Consider the following 24,455-nt stretch of genomic DNA (forward strand, 5'->3'; position numbering starts at 1 on the left):
CAATTTCATAGGCTGAGTGTGTTCTTAATTTTGAGTGCTAAATATGAATCTTTCTTGGTTGCCTTTGATTAGGTCAGGGGTAGAGAACCCTTTCTCAGCTTGAGGGCCACATTCCCTTGTGGGCAATCTTCTAGGGGCCACATGCAAGGACTAGGTGCAAAAGTGGGCAGAGCAATGAATGTAAATGTTATTTCTGCACAGTAGGCTACTTTCAACATGGACTTGCACAGCCCCCTTTATCCTCCATCCAAGCAAGCAAAAGGCATTATGAGAGGAGGCAAAAATATTCAAAGATGGTGTGAAGTAGCTCCATTGAGGGGTTGTCATGGACTGGCCGAGTCAGGAGGACTGATCTATTGCCCTGAGCCAAGCCTCCAGCCACATTGTCCTGACTTGGCCAGTCCAAGATACAACAGGCGTCTTTCCTGGGGACAGGGATGTGGCCTGGGCAGACTCCCAAGGGCTTGGTCCCCAGGCCAGAGGTTCCCCCCTCAAACCAGATGTTTCTGCAGCTTTGCTGAGAGAATTGTGTTAGATTCCCTGATCTGTAATGACTCAGGCACTTGAATATGCAAATCAACTCCCTTGATGGATCATGGCTCCCCCACCACTGGGTTGACTTGGAACCACTTCCGGCAGGTGGGCCAGAAGTTAATGGCTGCCCAATGCCTATGCCAAACCTCTTACATCTGCAATCAATCATGTTGTGGCCTTATTTGATGCAATTCAAGCTATGTTGTGTCTTTTATTCCTATCCAGTCAGTGAGAGGTGGGGGGGGTTGTTGTCTGTCAGGAGTTCACCTACACTCGAGTAGGATTCTGGCAGAGACACATGCCCAACTGGCATGTTCCCTCCCTCCTGGTCAATCGTTCGGGAGCTTCATAAGCTTTCTTCAGCCCGAACATCACAGCAACCGATGCCAACCGACACCGGCACACTTAGGGATCCGCAGAGTTTGCGCCTCAGTAACTCAGCATTTTGGCTAATCTACTTTATTTACATATAAACACACACGGAGCACTGCAACCCTCTCTCTCCAGCATCAGACAACAAAGAGAAAAGAACAAAGGACAATAGTCCCACTTCATGGAACACAGTAACACAAACATCCTGTCTCCGTCACTTCCCACTCTGTGGAGTCAAAACACATACCATCATGTGAAAGACAAAAATCCTATGACTGCAATCACGGAGCAGGGATTCTAACAAGTCATCACTGTGTATGGATCATGGGCTGCTGAAGAGAACTGAGTCCATCTCTGCAGTATGATTTTGTAACTGGGTCAGGGTTCTATTAAAAATCTACGTAGATCCTGCAAGCCTACCTATTCCTGCTTGACATGGTGTCTTTGTGTTCATGTACATGCGTTTATATGGCTGTTACATCCTGGAGACAAGAAATATATGCATCCAGTTCAGAGGCTAAAATCTGAGGATTTGCGAGTGTAATAGCTGACCTGCTTTTTTCGGGGTGGGAGAAAACCCAAACAATAAATGGGGATCATTATTTACCTGGGAGAGGTGTTGGATATTCAAGTCAGGCCAGCAAAATACAGACCATTGAATATGAAATACATTGTCATTATACAGGTAAGTTCATCATAACTTCCTTTACAGAGACATATGAATTTACTTTTTCTGTCTTTGAGAGCAAGATTTTTCTAGCTGTGCAAACAATGGAGCTAAGGGATGAAAACATTTCTGCTGAATACAGACCAATCATTAAGAAAGGGAGTATGTTACACGTAATGTTGCATGAAGTGACATGCCCATTATTAATGTTATGCCACTTGCACTCAACATTCCTGACACTGATTGACACAGTAATAATCATGTAATATACCCATCATCTCAAAGAGCTAAGGAGTTAGAGACAGCGACTATAAATTAGGGCCAAAGGTCAAAGTCAAGCACAGTTACTCGAAAATGGAAACAGAGTAACCTCACGCAGACACAAATGGTTTACAAATAGAGTGTGCATTCTAAAAGCTGCAAATTCAAAACCAGACATTGTTTTGATGCAGCATGGGCATTCAGTTATTTTTAGAATGTTGATCCTTGACAATGATGATGTCAAAAAAGAGATAGACTGTACAGAGGAGCTGCTGGCATCAGTTGTGTCAAATGAATTTTAAATGATTATACACAGTTTTACAGATTCAACAGTAGAGATCAGGGTGCTCTGACTAATTTAATAAACTCAAGGTTTATATTACAATGTATGCACATTGTGTGATTTCTCACCTCTTGACCCTTCAAAATTTGATAGTTGGCAGGCAGCTGAGTGGGTGATAGGATGGGGGAGAAATCGTAAACATGGAGAACTGAATTTGAGACTGGATGGGGGGAAATAGGAGAAACTAAACTGACAGATTCACCCACACCTTCATAGTGTGTGAGCTGAGTTTACTGACAAACAAAGTGTCTGATGTGATATGAATGTTATCTCATTGGTGTTTTATCTCTGAGGCTTTGTTCAGTCATGGAAGTAGCCATTGGATGTTGTCATCATCGAGCAGTGAACTTGCATGTGTGGATGAGTTCTTCCATGGAAACGATCCTTATATATATTCTTTGTCTATGTTCAGGGAAAAGGAGGCTTGAAATAATGTGGAATGTGGTGGAGAGCTTCCTAGCGAAGATCACTCCACAGGGTAAAGTTTCTAGCTAAACCTGGGGCATCCTGAATTTGAACCTGTGGAACCTAACTATGCCAAGTGATTTCATGCAAGATGAGGTCATTTGGAGCCTTGAGAGATGAGTCTGCAAACTCTCTACGTGAAGTCCCTGGCATTTGCTACCTTTACCTGTATCACTGGTCCCCAAAGTCAGGCAGAGCTGCAGTGCTTTACAGCTCACTTCTTCTCACATTTTAACATCCAGAAGCTCAAAGAGGCTCATGCCAGTTTTGCTGCTCTGACTGCTGAGTAAAAAGGACAGAAAATCATTAAAGTCAAAACAATTCTAGCAAAGGTAACTTTAATAGAAAATTACATCAATCACATTGAAAGAGGGGGGAAAGTACATTTCAATTGATGTCATTCGTTCCTGGACTAATATCGTCTATAGTTTTTAAGAAGTTAGTCTGGTGCTTGAGAAAACAAGACATTAAAAATTAATTGTGCCTTCAGCAGAGATTTGGATCTAGCATGAAGAGGTAGAATTTTTATCAGTTGTTTCTCTTCTGACAGTCAAAGGGCACAGGGTTATGATAATGGTACAGGCTATGATGAGTTAGCTGCGGTCACTGAAGTTCTGACTCTTGACCTCAAGAAACTCCTTCCTGGCAAGGGGGTCCAGATTAATATGAAAAAGCTTTAATAGTGGTAAGATGCTGGCCAACATTCGTCTATGCTCAAATAACCTCTAGGTTAGATTACTCCAGTGCATTATAAATGGGGCTGCCTTTGAAGACCGTTCAGAAACTACATCTAGTGCAGAATTTAGAGTCCAGATTATTGACTGGGACCAGAAGGTCTCAGAATATTACATGGATTCTGGCTCAACTGCACTGGCTACTGAATAGCTTCCAGGCTCAATACAAACTGTTGGTTTTGCCACACAGAAATAAAACAAAAAGGATCACTTCAGGTGTCCTTTTTTATTGAGCGTTCATCACACTTTGTGCTCATGATGTTATCAGGGCAGTTATACACCATCACAATTTCAGCACCTTTTGCGACTACCAGCCGTTTTGGGGTGATCATACTGCTTTGTTTGCAGTATGTGCACACCCCGTTGTTTCCTGTTAAAATCCTGTAACTTTGCATACTGGAAATGCTCATTACAGGGAGGGGTTGCCCCACTTTTGTGGCACTATAGTACCAGAAATAATGCAGTAACACTGGGGAAACATCACTGGGAAAGGTTTTGTAGGTGTTGTGTTTTTACTATTTTTTCTTGGCAGCTGCCCAGAACCCAGTTGGATGGGTGGCATATAGTTGATGATGATGATGATGATAATGATGATGATGATGTTATTATATAAGACAGCTAAAAAAGTGGAATTATGTGTAGATAAAAGGTAAAGGTAAAGGGACCCCTGACCACTAGGTCCAGTCGTGACTGACTCGGGGGTTGTGGCACTCATCTCGCTTTATTAGCCGAGGGAGCCGGTGTACAGCTTCCGGATCATGTGGCCAGCTTGACTAAGCTGCTTTTGGCGAACCAGAGCAGTGCACGGAAACGCCGTTTACCTTCCCGCCGGAGTGGTACCTATTTATCTACTTGCACTTTGATGTGCTTTCGAACTGCTAGGTTGGCAGAAGCAGGGACTGAGCAACGGGAGCTCACCCCGTCACGGGGATTCGAACCGCCGACCTTCTGATCAGCAAGTCCAAGGCTCTGTGGTTTAACCCACAGCGCCACCCGCGTCCCTTACGTGTAGATAGTCCAGTATAAATCCACCACTATTGTACAATCGTTGCTTCAATGTTATGCAAAAGGAACCCCCCCACACACACACACTAGAACATTTCTTTCCTTATAGGGGACCGTGGGCCCCCCCCTTTCTAATCCAATTGCAGCAGCAAGATAGTAGAAAACAGAACGAGCATCTTCCTATAGTGCCAAGGACAATCTGAGCATGTGAGAACTCTTATTTCTGACTCACACATTTCAGGTAACCTTTGATTTAACATGCTGTGCTGCCTGTTGATTGCCATGGCTCTCACAAATCTCACAGTGAGAATTCTGTCACACTGTGCCGGGGATGTTCTCCTTAGTGACACACAACTATTGTGCACAGCTATCCCACTGACTGTACACCAAGCATTGTCAGTGGTGGAATGTGAATTTTTCTTTCTTTCTCCTCTTCTGAGCAATAGATTACAATGGACTCGGAGATCATTAGCCTTAAATACTCTATGCCACAGAGGAATGTAAGAGATTTGGTCCAGCTGATAGGATTTTTAAAGCCCCTGCCAATACTTTGATCAGAGAAAGGATTTTCGAGTTCACACTATATACCTTTTGCTTATTAAAAGGATTACTGGGGTGTTCTGTCAATGAAATGCATTTTTATTGTGTTCGATCTATGAAATAATATTGTATTATCCCTGTACCATTTCAGACCATAAAACTCACATCAGCTTTACAGTCCTCTTAATGAGAGATTGAAGCAAAAGTAAATTACATGAATTTCATATGCAGTCTTCTTAACAAGAATAGCACGCTTTGGCTCTCTTTGTTAAGACTGCGTTGAATATAGATAATAGTATGTCTTAAATTCATGTGGGTATTAGCTAAAAATTAATGTTGAAAATGCCAAACACAATAGGGTTTCCTAATCAAGCTGGAATATTGAAGTTGTCTATCCATCTCATAGTCCTGTATCAAAAAGAAAATAGCAATAAATGTTTTGGACACAGAATACTTATTACCTCTCTCTCTCTTCGGTTTTTATTATGGCAAGCAGATGTCAAAGGTTGCTAATAATTAAAAGGCATATTGGAAATTAGCAGGAAATTAAGCATTCTGGAGGCTCCTCGAAGAAAAAGCAAGCCTGTCTCTTACAAAAAGAGGTAATACGGCGAGTACTGGTTTCGAAATATCATTGTGGCATTTGAAAAGAATTGAAATCTTTTATTATAAGCATCAAGCTGTGAGGAACAACCCTCCTATATCTCTTTGACCTAAAGAGTCCTGTTTATCCTGTCTAGGTATAAGAGCAGCTGGTCAAAAGTGTCATTGACCTTTGTGACCAACTTTATATGGTTGATAAAAAGAAGAGAATGGAAGAAAAGGTTTCACACAACAGGTGAAAGGAACAACTTTGAGTGAGGAGTTCTATTTTGTAGAACCAGATCATTGTCTGGAAGCCTTATGATGTGCTTGTGTGTGTGTGTCTATTTAAATAGGAAGAATAATTAGCAATTAAGAGTAATTTGAAGAAACAAACAAAACACATTGAACACACATTTTACACAGACCAATTATTTCACAGGGAACACATCACAGCAATCAAGTTCAGCTCAAGGTGAACCAGTGGCTTAACTGAATCCTGCACAGCATACCTTTCTAAATAAAATAAAAATTGCAAATTAATGTGAAGATGGATGGAACAGACTTACGAATGAATGCATACGTGAACATTCTACTGTGTGCTCTGAATGACGAGGAGATTTTGCACGTGTTCCAATTAAATAATCACAAAGGCTTTAGATTTTGAAAGGTGTTTGAGTGGGAGTAGAGCACTCACAAAATGCCTGGAGGGTACTTGTGCCTTTCCTCTCTGGAGAATGGGACTTCTTCCCAGAAGAAAGATTGTGCAATAGGATTGTTTTTCCTATAGGGGATTCTGGGACTGGTATTCTCAGTCAGCAAGAAAGGGTACTCTGCCGATGCTCAAAGAGCACCCCTTTCCCATGTCTTAAGGTAAGTTTCAGGACCAAGGTAATGGTAGGTAACGACAATGGTCCACAGGATCAAAATGAATGTTCATGAGCATTACCAGGCAGGAGTGCTCATTTTTGAGAGTGAACCTACTTGAAAGCTTGAAGCACTTCTAACTGATATAAAGGAAAGGCATGATAAAGGAAAATCTTGTAAAGATGTTTTATAGGTGGTATATAACACCTAGCAAACTATGCAAAATGTATAAAACAAAATCTAAAATGTGCTGGAGGGGTAACCAATCAGAGGGGACACCGATTCATATGTGGTGGACCTGCAATAAAATAAATAGCTTCGGGGATATGATATATGAAGAGCTGAAAAAAAAATTAAACAAAAATTTATTTAAAAAAACCAGAAGCCTTTCTATTAGGCATATTAGATTTAGATATTGCAATTGAAAATAAGACAATATTTCTTTACGCGACATCGGCAGCAAGAATTTTGATTGCCAAAAATTGGGAAAGTGAAACAGTGCCAACAAAAAAAGAGTGGTAAAACAGATTATTTGATTACCTTGAACTGGCGAAGTTGACAGCTTGAGGACAGCCCAAGCAAAAATTTCCAAAAGAATGGGGAAAATATATAGATTATATATTAAAAAAAAACAGTGCCCTGGACTTGCTTTGAGTGATTTTTGCAAAATAAAATACAGTGTATAAATACAATATAAGGAGGAAAGGCAGGGACACGAAATGAGAAATAAACAGTTTACTAAGTATGAAATCAGACCTGTGATGAGGAGGAAGGAAGTCTATTAGAATATAATAACAATCGGATATAGATAATAGGATAACATAGGTCCGAGTGCAGAAATTAGAGGACTTATGGATATTTGTTTATCAGTTATTGTGTATGTTTTTGTTGGTTTGTCTGTATTTTCTTTTATAGTTTTTTAAAGTGTGGTGTGTATGTGTTGTAGTAATAATCTAATAAAAAAGCATTTTTTTAAAAAGAATCCTCAAAAGCATGGTGCAGCCTTGCAAATCAAGTCAAATGTGAAGGTCCTCTGTGATTGGCCTGTCTGCTCTTCTCTAGGGATAGTGAACACTTTACACTACTGGAGAAGATGTGTAGCTCTGATGCTTTGCTCTGTTGAAAAAGTACAGCCATTCTCTGAAGGGATGCACAAATAAACAGAGCCTTGATGCAGTTCTCTTGCAATATTCGTAATACCTCAGCCTTTATAGACGTGAAGTGGAGGAAGGGTCGCATAAAAGTTGCAGTGGTTTGCTGCAGCCTACAAAGCATTTCTACAGTGATGACCACAGTCATATGCATGGGTGTGGAAGGAACACAGCTAATGATAGAGGGGTGTGATGTTTAACTCTGGAGAACAGGTTCTAGTCATAGTAAACAGTACTGATCTAGAGGGACACGTGATCTGACTCACTATAAGGTAGCAGAAAGATGGTTGAAGGCAGAAGCAAGCCAGGATCAGGCCCCAAAACAAAATTCTGTGTCAATTGACTTCGTTGTCCTTTAGTCGTTTAGTTGTGTCCGACTCTTCGTTACCCCATGGACCAGAGCGCGCCAGGCACTCCTGTCTTCCACTGTCTCCCGCAGTTTGGTCAAACTCATGTTAGTAGCTTTGAGAACACTGTCCAACCATCTCATCCTCTGTCATCCACTTCTCCTTGTGCCCTCAATCTTTCCCAATATCAGGGTCTTTTCCAGGGAGTCTTCTCTTCTCATGAGGTGACCAAAGTATTGGAGGCTCCGCTTCAGGATCTGTCCTTCCAGTGAGCACTCAGGTCTGATTTCCTTAAGAATGGAGAGGTTTGATCTTCTTGCAGTCCCTGGGACTCTCAAGAGTCTCCTCCAGCACCATAATTCAAAAGCATCAATTCTATTCTATCTAGCAGCAATTGACTACCACCCAACAAATTATTGAATACGTTTTAATAAAAGTCAGATTGTGGAGAAAGGAGGAGGGACACAAGTTGAGCAGTAGATGTGTGGCAATGAACCCACCAAGCTCCATTAGGACCACACTGAGTGACCATGTGTAGCATCATATTAACAGCTTAGTTTATATCCACACCTGCCTAGGTGGATTAATGCTGTTCTACTCCTCTTCTCGGCTTCAGGGCATGCATTACTAAAGAAACAGCCTTTGAGCCAATTGCGCTGCAGGTGATATTTCAGAAAGGAAATATGATCCATATCTCCTTACTTGCAATCTTGTGTAAAAACCATAAGGTCATCCTACCTCCTGGGGTTTGCCAAGAAGAAAAATTAAGTGCTAAATTATTATGATATATGGAGAGCTTCCCAAAGGCTTCTTCCTGAAAGAAAGAAAGAAAGAAAGAAAGGAAGGAAGGAAGGAAGGAAGCAAATGAATCAGGAGGTCACCAAACTCCCTATAACTCTAAATCCGTTGCTATTGGGGTTTGAAATTGAACGATTATAACTTTGAGTAGCAGAGACTTGAGTAAGAAGTGCTGGTGAAAGAGTTTGTGGAGCATTTCTGCAACCTCCCCTTCCTCTTTTTCATTGTAGGTGTTTGGGGAAAAGACGAGATGCGGGAAGAATATAAAAGTGTCAGTTTATACCTAGCTCTTAGTTATACCTCTGTTTGTTGTACTAGTTGATGATTCCACAGGCATTCCTTCCCTGGATAAATGAGGAGGATAGCCTAAAGGTTTAATATACCTTAATGTCACAGTTCACTTCCCACTCACTGATCATGTCCTACCTCCTACCTTTCTGTATGTAGTTTATCTGATTCAAAACAAATTATATGTATAATAATAAAAAGGAAAATGTCCGGTGACTTTCAGAAAGAAAAAACTCAGATTAAGGCTTTGCTGAATGGTCTCCAGTTCTGATTTTTGTTGTTGAAAATAACAACTTGAGGAGTAGATATATTACCTAAAACATATTTTGAGATACTATATTATGGATATTTGTCTTCTAATCTTGGCTTTTGTATTTCGCAAACTGTTTAGAAAGTGTTTTAACCAATAATACCAATAATAATAATAATAATAATAATAATAATAATAATAATAATACATTATTCTGTGTAGTGCTATTGATTTTCATGAATGCTATTGATATGATACCATTTATCCAAGGTTTCGCTTTCTTTCTTTCTTTCTTTCTTTCTCCTTCCTGGATTAGTGAACAGAAGGGCATCATGCAATGTAAAATTAATTGTACAAAAACATATTTTATATCTAAATAGGACTTTTTTGAAACAAATAATAATTGGCTCCTCATAACTTTGAGTGACTCGGGAAACTAGTAATTTTGTTTATGTTTTTAAACTCATACTGTTTTAATTTCAACTTTTCCATAAAAGGAGAGCATATTTCTTTAACGCAAACACTGAAGACGAATTCCTTCTGTTGGGTGGATATTGAAAAGTAGAATACCAGTGCGGTGCAATGGCTCAAATGAAAGGTTTGGCAAAGTCAGTTTCAAATCCCTGCTTACCTCTGAAGCTTATTTGGGACACAGCCTTACCTTATAGGGCAAGGATTGCCTACCCAGTACTCACAGGTGGCATGGTGCCTGCACAGACCTGAGTTCTTTTTGTTTTGTTTTTAAGTAAGTCGCAAGCTCCCCTAGAAACAAAGTTATGAAACAAAATGTGCCGGTATCTTTCTAAGTGATTTATTTGAGATGAGCCAGCCTGGCTGTTCCTCCCTGTTAGGGTTTTTAGCCATCGGGTAAAGACGGAGCTGTGATTCATAGGTGAGTTTGGACCCCAGGCAATAGGTTCCTAATGAGCTACTGTTCCCCCCTTTCCTTTAGTGCACTTTTCCACAATGTCTTGATGCAGCAAGAACTGTAGACAATTTAAAATGGCAGCTTCCTGGCCACCTGCCATTGGCATTCACTAAATCAGACAGCAAGCAACAGGATAGACCAGAACAAGTGCCAGAACTTGCTGGCCCAGTGAATGCCCAAGGATGTTGAATGCTGATGCCTGGCCTGATAAAGCCAGAAACAAAATCTCTGCTTTTATTTGCAACTCATGTGTTGTAATATTCATAGGCAATGTTTCACTGAGTTAATCATATTGGACTCAGCACCTGTGCTCCCTTGGGGCAGCAAAGGATCCAAGAGCCAAGCAACATGGCCACTGTTTCTGGGCTAGCAGTTACTGCGTTCACTAGGTGCAACTCAAATATGTGAGATTCTTCCTTTGCAGCCACAACTTGAAATCAAGAATCACAGTTAGAATGTGCTCCCAGTTCTACCTTTTTAAAAATGGTGCCTTTGATGCCTTTCCTAGTTGGGCTGCTTTCAGAAGTGATTGGAAGGACTCAGGAGCAATCAAAAGATATCTGGTATATCTGATACATGCTGTAAACGCCATGGCAGAGTGACGGGCCAAATTTGAAGAGCGCACTTTGAATTCAGTGAACCTGTACCTCAAGTGACCCCCTGCAATTTAGTCATCGATCCCAGAGCTGAGAACAGAAATATAAAACTGCACAGATGTTCCCTAACAGTAAATGAGACGAAGCAGAATGTTTTTACCCCATTTCCAAAGCCCAAAATACAGCTGTAACAATCCAAAGATTCTTTTTTTATGGTGTGACAACTAAAACTGATTCCTAGAATGTGGCTGTCTGTCACACTCTTTGCTCTGACTTCTGTAGCCCCTGCGTCAGGTCTATAAATTACATCCATGAAGTTTCTCAGGCTAGACCCACACACAGGTGGGGGGAGGCAGAGAAGGAGCTGCAGATTCACAAACCACGGCTGCCTGGATAATTTATGGTTGTAAGTATTGTTTTTAAAAAGGTACTTTCCTAAGCACATTTGAGAAATACATTTTGTGAGAATTTGGGGAGTAAAAATCTATTTTAAATTACACTAATCTGTGTTGGGGTGCAATGCTATAAATCTGGTCACAAGGAAATACCGGTGGGGTGAAGAAAGGGGAAAGCAATAAATTCCAGCATGAAAGTTTTTTTAATTAACCTCTCTTTTGAAATCTGCAATAGAAAGGGGTGTGTTATATGCACAGGAGACTTATCAAACATTTTTACATATATTGTTTTATATATTTTATCCATTAATTAGAACTGATTATATTTTATTACATTATGCTCTACATTGCCCTGAGCTCATTTGGGAGGAATGGTGATAAATTTATAAAACACATCAAAAAGTAAGTAAAATACAGTGGTACCTCGGGTTAAGTACTTAATTCATTCCGGAGGTCTGTACTAAACCTGAAACTGTTCTTAACCTGAGGCACCACTTTAGCTAATGGGGCCTCCTGCTGCCGCCGCGCTGCCAGAGCACGATTTCTGTTCTCATCCTGAAGCAAGGTTCTTAACCTGAAGCACTATTTCTGGGTTAGTGGAGTCTGTAACCTGAAGCATATGTAACCTGAAGCGTATGTAACCCGAGGTACCACTGTAGTTAGCTCTAGCAGCACACAAACAATATAGGACTGAGGTAAAATACCCTAGCCTCATTTTTGTCAGTGGGCATTTTGTCAAATATTTCAGTGGGTGAGAAAACAGAAAGCACTATTGTGTGTGAAATTTCCCAAACATTTTTCTCCGCAAACTCTCTTCAGAGAAATGTCAGCTCACTTAACATTGATTGTAAGTCTGCTGTTAGCAGGCATGAGGGAAAAATTTGATTCTGTTCACATTTAAAGGCAAATCTCCCACGTGTTCACTTTCTGAAACAATATGCAAACCGAAACACAGCTATCTTTTGAAATTCACACTTTTCTGAATTTTGCAATGCAGTTCTCTAACCAAGTAATGTGCCCACAATTGTACATTCAGGGTAAAATATGTGTTAAAGGGCACATATTGGTGAAAACGAGCATGCAGAAATGCACTATATGAGTAAACATCACTTTGCAAGACTATGTATATTAGGCAAAATTGCATACAAAATTGCATATTAGGAGAAATTTGCATTAAAACGCTTAATTTTCATGAGGACTTTTTTTTTGAAACAAATGCAAACGGATGTGAAAATGTGAAGAACTGAATTTTTACATTGGGAAACTGAGAAACAGAGAATTTGACAGATTCACCATTCCAGGTTCTTAGTTTATATTGGTGAGTGAAGAATGCTGTCAGAGGCTCACTGAAGCTAGGACCTGCGTAATAAGCCAGGAGTGATGCAGCACAATGTTAGTTTAGCTCTCTGTGATAGCCTCTTGCTCATTCGCTCCCTGGCATCCTACAGTGAGGAAGAGAAGAGAGGGAAGCGAGACCAGCTTCAGCAGCAGCATATACTGAAAAGGAAATGACACTTACAAAATGGTGGCATGGACTTTGGAAGCTTTCCAGCTATTGCTATAAGTTCACGGCACAGATCTTCAGTGTCAATATCTTTGTTTCCCTTGTCCATCAATTATTTTTCCAGATTCTTGCAGGCTTTAAGTACACACATGACATGCCTCAACATTTTGGGCAGAAACCTGCATTCATCCACACAGAGATCTTCCATACTAGCCCAGGTTAGAATGTTTACTGATAAAATGAAACCATTTCCCCTGCTATGGGTTTTGCATCCTGTTTCTAACACCCAGCTCCAAAACAGACTGCAAACCAAACAAAAAGCACTGTGTTTCTTTCATTCACACATTGTATGTGTTTAAGTTAATATCTTAAGTGTACACCTCAAAATGTAATAAGTTCCATGGGTCTCATTGAAATCAATGGACTTAATTTTTGGTTATGTGGCACTCGTGACCAGGACTTGTTTGTGAGGGTGTTTTGAGGGGGAGGCCCAAAATGCTATTTCACGGTGTACATGGGACCAAGAGACATGGACAGCAAGGAGGTGCTGCAGTGATGGTAAGAACTGTTCAACACTGGAGCAGACTCCCTTGGCAGGTGGTGGATTTTCCTTCATTTGAGGTTTCTAAGCAAAGGCTGGATGGCCATCTGTCAAGGATGCTTTAGTTGAGATTCTTGCATTGCAGAGGGTGGACTAGATGACCCTCAGGGCCAATTTCAATGCCTACAATTCTATGGTTCCTGTTCATCTTCAACCAGGCCTGTGGCCCCTTAATATCCTATATTCTTTTAAATGTGTTTGTGAGAGGTGAAGGTTATTGGTTTGTTTTTCTTCTGATTTTTTATATGTATTTTGTGCTTTTATCTTGCATTTTTATGTTCTGAACCTCCCCGAGATCTTCAGATGAAGAGCAGTATACAAATTTAATAAATAAATAAATAAATTCTATCATTCCCTGATCTAGTAAGTGCTTTTAAGTAAACTGAGAACCTTGTACATCCATATGGAGTTGGTTGTGGTCTTCTTTAAAATACATTTTTTCATCAGCACCCAAAATGGAAGCTGGTTGTCACACACATACACAGTATACCCAATGAATTTCAGCAGCTTCTGAGCAGTTTTCATGTTAAACCTTACTCCATGTAGAGATAGTGTTGCTTGTTTCTCCAAATTGAAAATGCTATGTTGAAAACAGTTCTGGACACTTTGTGTTCTACCAAAGAAAACACAGCCCACCTGTTATGTATGACAGCACATCAGGGGCTCAATAAATGTAATTGTTTTTATGCCTACCTGTGACTGTTTTTCAAAAACCTGTCAGGTTACAATCCCTGTCTGGTTAGCAACATTTGGTTTCATGATTTAGAGGTTAATTGGGCCTGTTTAGAAACAGGACAGAGAACCAAAAGTAAAAATCTGGATTCTCACCAAAGAAAACCAGCTGATGAGGTCACAATTTCTGCAAAGGTTGGTCTACACAAGGGACAGGTGGGATAGTACTTGGGCATTATCCCATGGTATTGCTATTATGACTCCAAGTTATTCTCCATGTTAATCCACCTGAAAGAACAAAGAGGCCCATTTATTTCTTAGTTTCAAAAATGTGTGTGTTTGTGTTTTTTAATGAGACTTTGGCAATGTAAGAATAGAGTAGTTCCGCTGGCCTTTTGTGTATTAAAATGCATGCTTGCAGGTCCGGAAGGCAATGATTGCAAAATCCAGATTAACCCTTTGAATTTCATAGCTTTTTGGCATTGAAATGAATTCTGAGCTGGAAAAGTAACTATACCAAGCCAGCTTGCTGTACCTTCTTCCTTCTTCTTCTTCTTCTTTTTATTGTACCAATCATGATTAATAAGTTCCGGATGTCATCAATGAAGGTTAAGGTATCCTTGACTTACATGTAAAGGTTAATGTAAAAACAACGACCAGCTTCTGTTTAAACCGTTCCTTGTCAAATCACATTTTGCTAATGACTTTTAGATTACAAGTCAGCCTGCTGAAATCACCAGATTCCTCTTGTACTTATCTACTGGGGGCAGGTATTAAGATAAATATATTAGCCCTCTAATACTTGTAAAATATAATAGAAAATCAAAAGAGAAGATTAACATTACAATCCCATTCACAGTTGCTTGGGAGGAACGGCCTTAAAATTCATTTGGGTCTTATTTCCAAAGGAACATGTTTAGGTTAGGATTATGGTATAATTTTCTTTCTTTCTTTCTTTCTTTCTTTCTTTCTGCAGAAATACCAATCACACGCACATATCGCAAAGTCCTCATCTCATGGAAATTCACCAGAATTTTAGTGTGAATTTCTCATAATATACATACCTGAAAGCAGGTTTTCCTTACATATTTTTGCAAAGCAGTTTCTCCCACTATAATGCATTTTAATACTATTTTCATTAATATATGCATTTTATGTATGTTTTATCCTAGTATATGCATTTTCTATGCATTACCTGGCCAGAGAACTGCATTGCAAACTTGGGAGAAGTGCAAATTTCAAAGTATGGCTGTGTTTCGGTTCACATCTTGTTATGGAAACTGTAAATTAGACGAGTTCACTTTGAAATGTGAACTCAGTTGAAGTTCTCCCCCATTCTGAAGTCTGTAATTGACCACAGTTTTGTGAGGTCAGCATGCCATGTGGAATCAATACATGCAGAACAGTAGGATCATACCTATATTGACTGCAATCCTGACCTCCATTTACTGATCTATTCTTCTGGACAAGTGGTGTGCATAGAAGCTCATCCAGGAGGTCTTAGCAACCCTCTGGAGTGGATTGATTCTACATGGCACATTGTCATCATGGTGTACTTGGGTTTAATTTATTGGGAAATTTGGGAGGGTGTTTTGTTTTTTCAAGTGTTTTCCTAACCTTGTTGTTTCACACACACACACACACACACACACACACACACACCCTAGAAGGTTTCTTTCAATCCTAATTTCAGCATGGAGATGGGACCTGCAGGCACCAAGGAACACCTCTATGGTCACATGTGAGTCCATGAGCACCATGTTGGTGACTCATACAATAAGGCATGAGCCCTATATGAAACATTTCATAGCAATGCTATTGTTATGAAACTTCAAGATGTAATACCGAATAGCTAACATTTTAGCATTTAGTAGTCCCATTTAAGGATAAATAAATAAATCATAGAATTCAACATCTCTTCTTGAATGTTTCACTTTTTTTTTTTCTTTACAATGTTATACTGGGAAGTGATGAATGCCAATTAAAAGTAGGAAGAGCTGAGTAGAATCTACCTGCTCCAGGATGTCCAAGTAATTGCCTTTATTGCTTGAATTAAATGTCTCATTATGCCGTCAAAAGCAATATCCTGTCTTGCACAGAATATGGTTGCCTTTAAAGTTTTTCAGCATGCTGGCAACTTTCATCTGAGACGGCAGGATGGTGGGGGAAAGTTGGTTCGCAACCTGCATAGAACTCTTTGGTTTCAATTTGCTCATTCTCCTGCAGTGCAATGCTTGGCTTCCTCATTCCTGCAGTCGGGTGCTTATTTTTTTAAACACACACACACCAATAATAGTAATAATAATAAATCATTGACTCTAAAAAACAAAGTGAGAAACTGCCATAGTTTCCTTCTGCTTCTAGCTGTGGCTAAGAATTTTTAACTCACATTTGATCAACGTTATATGATGTGCTGTGTCAAATTCAGCCTCAATATTTTCAAGCTGTATGTTCTCTCTTATCCAAGTAGTCGAATTTCATATTTCTGAAGGGGTATTCCTACATTACCGTCAGTGACTATATAATCATTATATCTGTGTTCACAAATAGTTGAGCTGTGCAAATCATTAAGTGTATACTCTTTCACACAAACACTTGTGCACGTGTAGAGACAGAATGTACCTGTATTCAGTATAATGTGCAAACAAGCCACAGGTCAGTATTATTTAATTGCAATTGCAATTATGGAGTAAGTTAGGGTCACACAACTCATCTCACTAAATGTGCATCTTTCAGTAGTGTGAAACTATTTCAAATGCAAATGGTAGCCACAGGAGAACCAGTGAGACTGTACTGTGATGGGACAGAGGGGGAATTTAACCTTTCTGCCTCTGCCATTTTCTCATTGACAATATTCTTGTTACCCTCCATAGCTGCTATTTGCATCAAGAGGGAAGATCCCACTGGCACCCATGGGGGTAGCTACCTCTCTAAGAGTACTAGTGGCATGAGTTAAGGTACTGGAAGCTGACTGATAGAAGTACCAGTTAGAGACTCTTCTTGTTTGGTGCCTTAAACATGCGTGGCAATAAGCTTGTTCACATACAGAACACAGGTACATGCTGTCTCTATCCAAGTATTTTAGTGAAAGAGTGTACACTTGCTGATTTCCCCAGCTCAGTGCTTGTGTTCACAAACTGTACACTTGTTGGCTGTCACGTGTATACAGCTCAACTACACAGGTACACAGACTGTATGCTCAATGTATATATTGTGTATGCTCACTGCATGTAACATGCGTATGCACTGTAGACTGCTTTGAGGTTTTTGCCACAGTCGGGCGGTATATAAATTTTATGAAATAAAATAATACTCCTGAACAAACTTAAGAACATAGGACGCTATCTTAGACAGAGTCAGACTCATTGGTCTGTCTAGCTGTGTACTGCCTATACTGGTTGGAAGCTATTCTCCAGGGTTTCAAGCAAGCATCTGTCAAACCCTACCTGTACACACCCAGAACTGAACCTGGGGCCAGTGGAGTCTTCTCCATCTAGCCAAATGGAGCACTGGGCTCAGCTTGCCCCCACCTGCCTGCCTCCTTACTTGCAACCAATCCACTGCCTGTCAGCTTCCTCCTCCTTAGTCTTATTATAGCACTCAATGGGAAGGAGAATATAAAATAGGTGGCTCTGCCTGTCAATGGCTCCATTGTTGGGCTTTCTGCCTTCCACGCCACTAGTCTCAGTGGGCACCAGCTTCCATTGCCTGGAACCCACAGCCAATTGGATTAAATGGCAGTGCAGGCAAATGAAACTACAAATAGGGAAGACAAGGAATAAAGAAAATAGAACCCAGAAGCAGCAACTAAGATAAAAAGGGAGCAGCAAACAGTTTGAAACTAATGCAAATATTTCACAAAGCATTTTTTGCCTCAGTCATTTGCCCAGTTGTGTCTGTTCTGTTGCTTTTGACGTGATGGTCAAAATCAGAGAATATTTTGCGCAGGTGCATTATAAGATGTTATTTAGGTTCCAACATTCCCGGGCATTATGATCAAAGTTACTGTATTTTTCCCCATTTTTTTATTGTTGATGTTGCTCTTGTTTGTGTTGTTAAGGAAAAGGCCTTGTTGCAGTTGATTATGTACCATGACACAGTACATGGCACTTAATTAGAACAAACCATTCTAATAATTTATTGGGACATCTCTCGGGAAAGCTGTTTAAGCTTAATGACAGTGAGTGCCAATTCCTGTTTCTTATTTAGAAAAGCACAGGAATAAAATGTGCCTAATAGAAACATATTTAGGAGCTTTGAAGTGAGAAGATGATGTTGAGTCACGTGTGGGAGGTAATGAAGAGGTTCCATGCCAGAGATTTCTGGTTCATTATTTAATAGTTAAAGGTTTGAACACAGCACACACAAGACAGGAAGGGAGGAGGCTGAACACATGTAGATTGCAGATTTATATACAATACTGTCAAAAGAAGTGGTGCAGATACAGTGCTATTTGCAAGTGCAAGATATACATGACTTGTGAAGAATGAGGCACCACAAAAAAATTAACCACCTAGGGCCAGATGCAGTTACCCCTTTCCATTAGCGAAGACCAGCACAAGGACTCCCCCCTTTCCTTCCCTCAAATTATTATTATATATTATTATTTTGGGGGGGTTCTCTTTTATATATATATATATATATATATATATAATTTTTATTAATTTTAACATATAAATTATAAAGTGTACCACAAAACTTATCACTTTTACAATCTTTTTAGACTTCCATCAGCACCTCTGATGATCTACCATTTTAACCACTTCTTATGCATTTCTAAACTTTATATTGCCTTTACATCTCTTAACAAATCATCCTTCCCCTTATCCATTTTTGCAATAATTCCATTAATACTCCTCACAAAACTTCTTGCAAACCTACAAACGTCATCTGCTCTTCACAAATACTTTTCAGATAGTCCATAAATTTACTCCAGTCTTCCGTGAATTTCTGGTCCCGCCGGTTTCGAATCCTTCCTGTTAGTTTGTCTAGTTCTGCATAGTCCATTAGCTTCATCCTCCATTCCTCAATCAAATTATTATTATATATTACGGGGAAAACCTTAGTATATCTAGTAAAATACTCTGTTCCCTTCAGCATTATTGGTGCTTCCACCAGAAATCATAATGGGATAAGCTATAATAAGTCTTCTAACCGAATGTCATGCCCCAGCCATCTAGCTATTGAAAAAACAGCCTGCCATATCTTCCCCTAAATCTAGCTGCACATCGTTCTGTCTATTCTCTTGACAAGATCAGTTTCATTCTAAAATAATGATGAATGCTGCTAAAGGAAAGCACCATTTAGCGAAGTGTTAAATCTTCACTGTCAAGTGACCGCCCTGTTCCATACTGTAAAAACTCCGAGTCAGGACATTTTGACACCTTCTGTAAACCACCAATCTCTTCTGAAAGAGCTATTAACTGAGTTTGGATTAAAGGCTTTTGGATGCAATTCATTTGTGTCCACACTCCACTATCTCTTTGGATTATTAAACTAATGAGGAACGAGCAGTACATTTCCTGGCCTGTAGAAATATTATTGGAAGTATGTGGCCTTCCACCTTCTGTAATGCATATAAATAAATGGCAAATCAAGAAGGTATTATAATCCAATTTGACTTTAATGCACCTAAAATCTCATAAAAATATTTTTTCTATTATAATTACAGTTCATGGAGGTTGGCTTTTTGCCACTATAAGCATGAAAGATAGAACAACAGGGGGAAGGAGATCAGATTCTTTCATCACTGCCATCAAAATGTGCACTGGTAAGAAATTTGCTATTAAATAAAAGATTACCTGTGACATGGAATTTGTCATTTACATGATGAAGTGCCCTTGCGGTCTAATGTATGTTGCTTAGATGCTTACTGAAGGTCAGAACATCAGGATACAAAAGAATACCAACGGAGAAGATGAAAGTTCACCTGTGGCAAAACATTTCATTGAAAAAGAGACATCAAATATCCTCATACCAAGAGTTATAGGAATCAAAAACATCCGCAGGCCTTCCTTTCTGCTTGCAACAACATACAAAGTATGGTGATTTTATATATATGGGATAAATTGGTATTTGATGTAATGGTAACTTATTTTACCCCAATTACATAAAGAGATAGCTGGCTCCATTATGTTGTCTCCATGGAAATAATAATAATAATCAGTGTTTTTTTCTTTAAAAAATGTTTAGGGGTACTCTCATTTTGACTCAAGAAAATCACTATTTTATAGTTCAAATCAGGGAAAATAAATACAGTAAATGGACAAAAGTACAAAGATTCACAAAACATTTAGGGGTATGTGTACCCCTGCATCCCCCCCAGAAAAAAGCACTGATGATGATGATGATGATTTTAGTTGTACCCCGCCCATCTGGACAGCTTCCAACGTATATAAAAACATAATAAAATATTACAAATTAAAAAGCTTCCCTATACAGTCATACCTCGGATTACAGATGCTTCGGGTTACATGTTTTCAGGTTACAGATGCGCCAAAACCCAGAAGTACTGGAATGGGTTACTTCTGGGTTTCGGTGCTCGTGCATGCGCAGAAGCACTAAATCATACTTTGCACATGCACAGAAGCGCCGAATTGCGACCCGTGCTTGTGCAGACGCGGTGCTGTGGGTTGCAAATGTTGCGGGTTTCGAACGTGCCTCCCGCACGGATCACATTCGCAACCCGATCGTCCACTTTATAGGGCTATCCTCAGATGTCATAATGATGATGATAATAATTTTATTATTTATAAAAACTTCTACAACAGAATTACACAGAAGCCCTTGGATTTAAGAGGTGGGATCCAACTAAGTCACTGAGTAGAACAATTTCTGCTCATGCAATGGAACTTCCCCTCCATCTCTTCTACCTGCAACCCCCACACAAACACACAATATGTCTTGGATAGTTAGGAGAAGACCCCAAACATATTATTGGAGGAAGGTGTGCAGGAGGTGCACAATGGGAGGGAAATGGGATGTTCCGTTGTGTGTATGGAAGCCTCTCCACTCATGCACTGATTGAGCTGGATGCAAGTCAAGGAATGTGCAGTGATGGTGTCAAAGTTTGAATCAGAGGAGTTTGGAATAGTAACTTACCCCAGTGGGACTCCCACCTAAAAAAAAAAAAAAAAAAAAAAAAAAAAAAGCTCTTTGGAAGTCGAGAGGACTTCTAGAACAGTGCATAGGGGAAGAGAGGGCAGGTTGTTCCATTAGTCAAGCAGAAATGTTTGCACTGACAGAGTGATCTGCTTAGTGCTACGTTGAAGGAAGGGAAGGGAAGGGAAGGGAAGGGGAGAAAGGAAGGAAGGAAGGAAGGAAGGAAGGAAGGAAGGAAGGGGGAGGGAGGGAGGGAGGGAGGGGGAGGGAGGGAGGGAGGAAGGAAGGAAGGGAGGGAGGGAGGGAGGGAGGGGGAGGGAGGGAGGGAGGAAGGAAGGAAGGAAGGGAGGGAGGGAGGGAGGGTTATATGTGTGCTTGGTGGTAGAGTACATACTTTGTACTCAAAAGGTCTCAGGTTCAGCCTCTTGATCTCCAAGTCAAACTGGGGTAAACTCTTGTCAGAAACACTGTTGACAATGACACCAGTTACCCTAGTTTGGGGAGAAAACTTTTTAGAGTAATGACACGCTGTACTTCACATTCCTTTGCATTTGAGTTCAAGGAGGTTTAAATTGATTGACATGAAAAGTATGTAAAACAAACCAACTCAATATAGAATAAAGGGCCATGGGGGGTGCTGTGTTAATACTGAAATAAAGAAGGATTTGTCTGCTAGGAAGGCGCCTAGGGTATTTGTAAGAGATGAAATGTAAAGTGTCAATATTTAAACAAAGTAATGAGGTGAAATGATATTTTTCCTAGATTTTGAATTATACCTTGGGGATGATGAAACTGTGAAGGATGTACATTTAAGATTCCTGTACTCATGGAATTAAAATGGATTCCTTACAACGCTTTCTTTTTTACTGTTTCAAATTCATTTCTCTGGATACATCACAGCATGCCTGCCAATGGCATAAATAATATTTGCTTGCTTGGAGAACCTATGGTTTGGCAAAGAAACGTAAACATGGAGGGGGAATGAACCATGTTGAGTGAAAGAAGGAAAGTGTTCTGTAAAATGAAGACCATAGACTAAATATAAGATAAAGGTCCTTCCAGAATATCATATGCTCAAGCTTACTCAGCCTTTGAGACATTATCTCGGACAGAGTGAAAATTTCAGTTGAATTTGCCTACCAGACTCTTCAGTGATTCTGTTTCATCTGTATGTATATTTATTGTGAGACTGCCAAAAGCTGTTATCCTGGAACTGATGATCCCTATTTGCGTGGTCAGGGGATCTATAAATCTCTTAAAGTAACATCATATTTTCTAACCACAGTAACAGATTCCAGTTGTTGTTGTTGTTGTTGTTTTATTCAATTTATTTACCACCCTTTATCAAAAGATTCCAGGATGGTGTACAACATTAAAAACACATTTCAGAACATCAATGATAAAAACATAACAAAAAGCATACTGATAGACAGCCTAACAATAAAATAGTCATCAAAATAACAGTCCTCTCCCACACACTTTCACAGGCCATAGATTATTTAATAGCCATAGACCTACTGGAGATTCATTCCCCACGTCTGCAGTCATGGAATTGTTGTCTATCACATGACGGTGTATGTTTTCATTCCGCAGAGTGGGAAGTGATGGAGACAGGATGTTTTTGTTACTGTGTTCTGTGAAGTAGGACTATTGTCCTTTGTTCTTTCTCTTTACTGTCTGATGAGAAAGAGGAAAGAGCTAAGTCAGAATGCTCTGAGTGTTTTAAATGTAAATAAAAGTAGATTAGCCAAAATGCTGAGTTGCTGAGGTCTGTTACACAAGCTGTGAAGTCTCTGTGGATCCCTAAGTGTGCTGATGTCTCCAAGGCATCAGTCGCTGTGATGTTCCGGCAGAGGAAAGCTTTTGAAGCTCCCGAACGATTGACCAGGAGGGAGAGAACATGCCAGTTGGGCATGTGTCTCTATCAGGGTTCTACTCAAGAGTAGGGCAGCTCCTGACAAGGCCTGGGTAAAGAGGAATGTTTTTGCCTGTCACCTAAAGACATGTAGTGATGGCATCAGGCAAACTTCTCTGGGGAGAGCATTCCACAATTGGGGAGCCACCAGAGAAAGGAACGCTCTCTTGTTGCCACCCTCTGAACCTCTCTGGGATAGGGGACACAGAGAAGGGCCTCAAGTGACAAGCGCAGGGTATGTTTGTGTGGGGAGAAGCAATTTGGCTCACCTGTCAAATAGATTGGCTGTGGAAACCCAGCCAGATGGATGAGGCATAAATAATAAACATATTATTATTATTATTAAATAACCGTTCATGTGCATGTAACCTGCTCATGTGAGCAGTTTTCTGTAATGGGGGACTGAAAGCATGGATTGGCAGTTTCCCATCCAAGTACTGGCCAGACCCAGACCTGCTTAGTTTCAGCATGTACCTTTATCCCTGGCCCCGACATCACCAACACACAAACTCCTGTTTGCAACTCCAGCTCCTGGACTACAACTCTTTGCATCCCTGATCATTGGCCATGCTGGCTGGGGCTGGTCCCCCATCCTTGCGCAACACACTTGTGCCCTGCAAATAACACCTAAATAGGACTAATGAATCTTATGAACCAAATCTGTGCTATGTAGCAGTTTCGCAGCAGCCTAAGAGATACGTGTGCCATCAGTATTGGCATTCTGGTTTGGAGCCAGCCTTCGAAATTCGGTGAACTGCCAGTGTCAGTCCTTGATAAACCTATTCAAAAGCCATTCTGAATCCTTAACAAAAGCTGGACTCTTGTGATATAAGAAAAAGCACATTGTTCCAGAATACCAGCTGAACAATGCTGACATCATGTGGCAGCATGCCACAAAAAGGGGTGGGGTGAGGTGACACCCAGCACCTATTCCACTATAAATGGTAGTGTCAGTCCAAGACATTTTGGCACACACACCCCACGCTGCTGCCATGTAACCTTACTAGGACATCCAGGCATGAACCAGACCCAGATCTGCTTCAGCAAGACAGCTGCCTCATATGTCTTCAGACCATGGTAATGTATTCCATCATTTTGAACAATGTGCTACCTGAAGAAGTACTTCGTTTTGTCTCTCCTGAATCTTCAAACACTCAGCTTCATTGGATGACCCCAAGTTCTAATATTCTAAGAGAGGAAAGCTTCTCTCGGTCCCCTTTCTCCAAATATGCATAATTTTGCACACTTCTATCATGTCCCCATACACTCATCTTTTTCCAAACTTTAACTGGTGTGCTGTAGAATGCATATTTGGTGACAAAACTGGATTTTCCTCTCAGGACTCTCAGAATTGAGGACTTTGCGGCTCAGTTGCAGCTGCATCGTAAGATTTTCTTTGATGACTGCACAGTCTCTTTGAATGATGCAGAATGTGACATCACACGTCCTGGTAACCATGGAAGGGCAGCCCTGGAAACACACTCCACCAGTCATCCACCATCTATGTTTCCATGCAGCTGTCTTCCAGGCAGAGTACAA

General features: G+C 40.3%; 1 long non-coding RNA gene across 1 annotated transcript in view; it reads right to left on the reverse strand.

Annotated features, from left to right (window-relative positions):
- Window positions 1–14,099: 14,099 nt before the first annotated feature.
- Window positions 14,100–24,455, reverse strand: part of LOC308478763 — a 47,178-nt gene continuing 36,822 nt past the window's right edge. Inside the window, exons 5-6 of the long non-coding RNA XR_013987242.1 lie at window positions 19,702–19,829; window positions 14,100–14,188 (exon numbers count right to left, since the gene is read on the reverse strand). This is a non-coding gene — a long non-coding RNA (uncharacterized lncRNA). The remainder of the gene's footprint in view (window positions 14,189–19,701; window positions 19,830–24,455) is intronic.

This window comes from Podarcis pityusensis (genome assembly GCF_964106645.2).
Source record: "Podarcis pityusensis genome assembly, chromosome: 6".
Lineage (NCBI taxonomy): Eukaryota > Metazoa > Chordata > Lepidosauria > Squamata > Lacertidae > Podarcis > Podarcis pityusensis.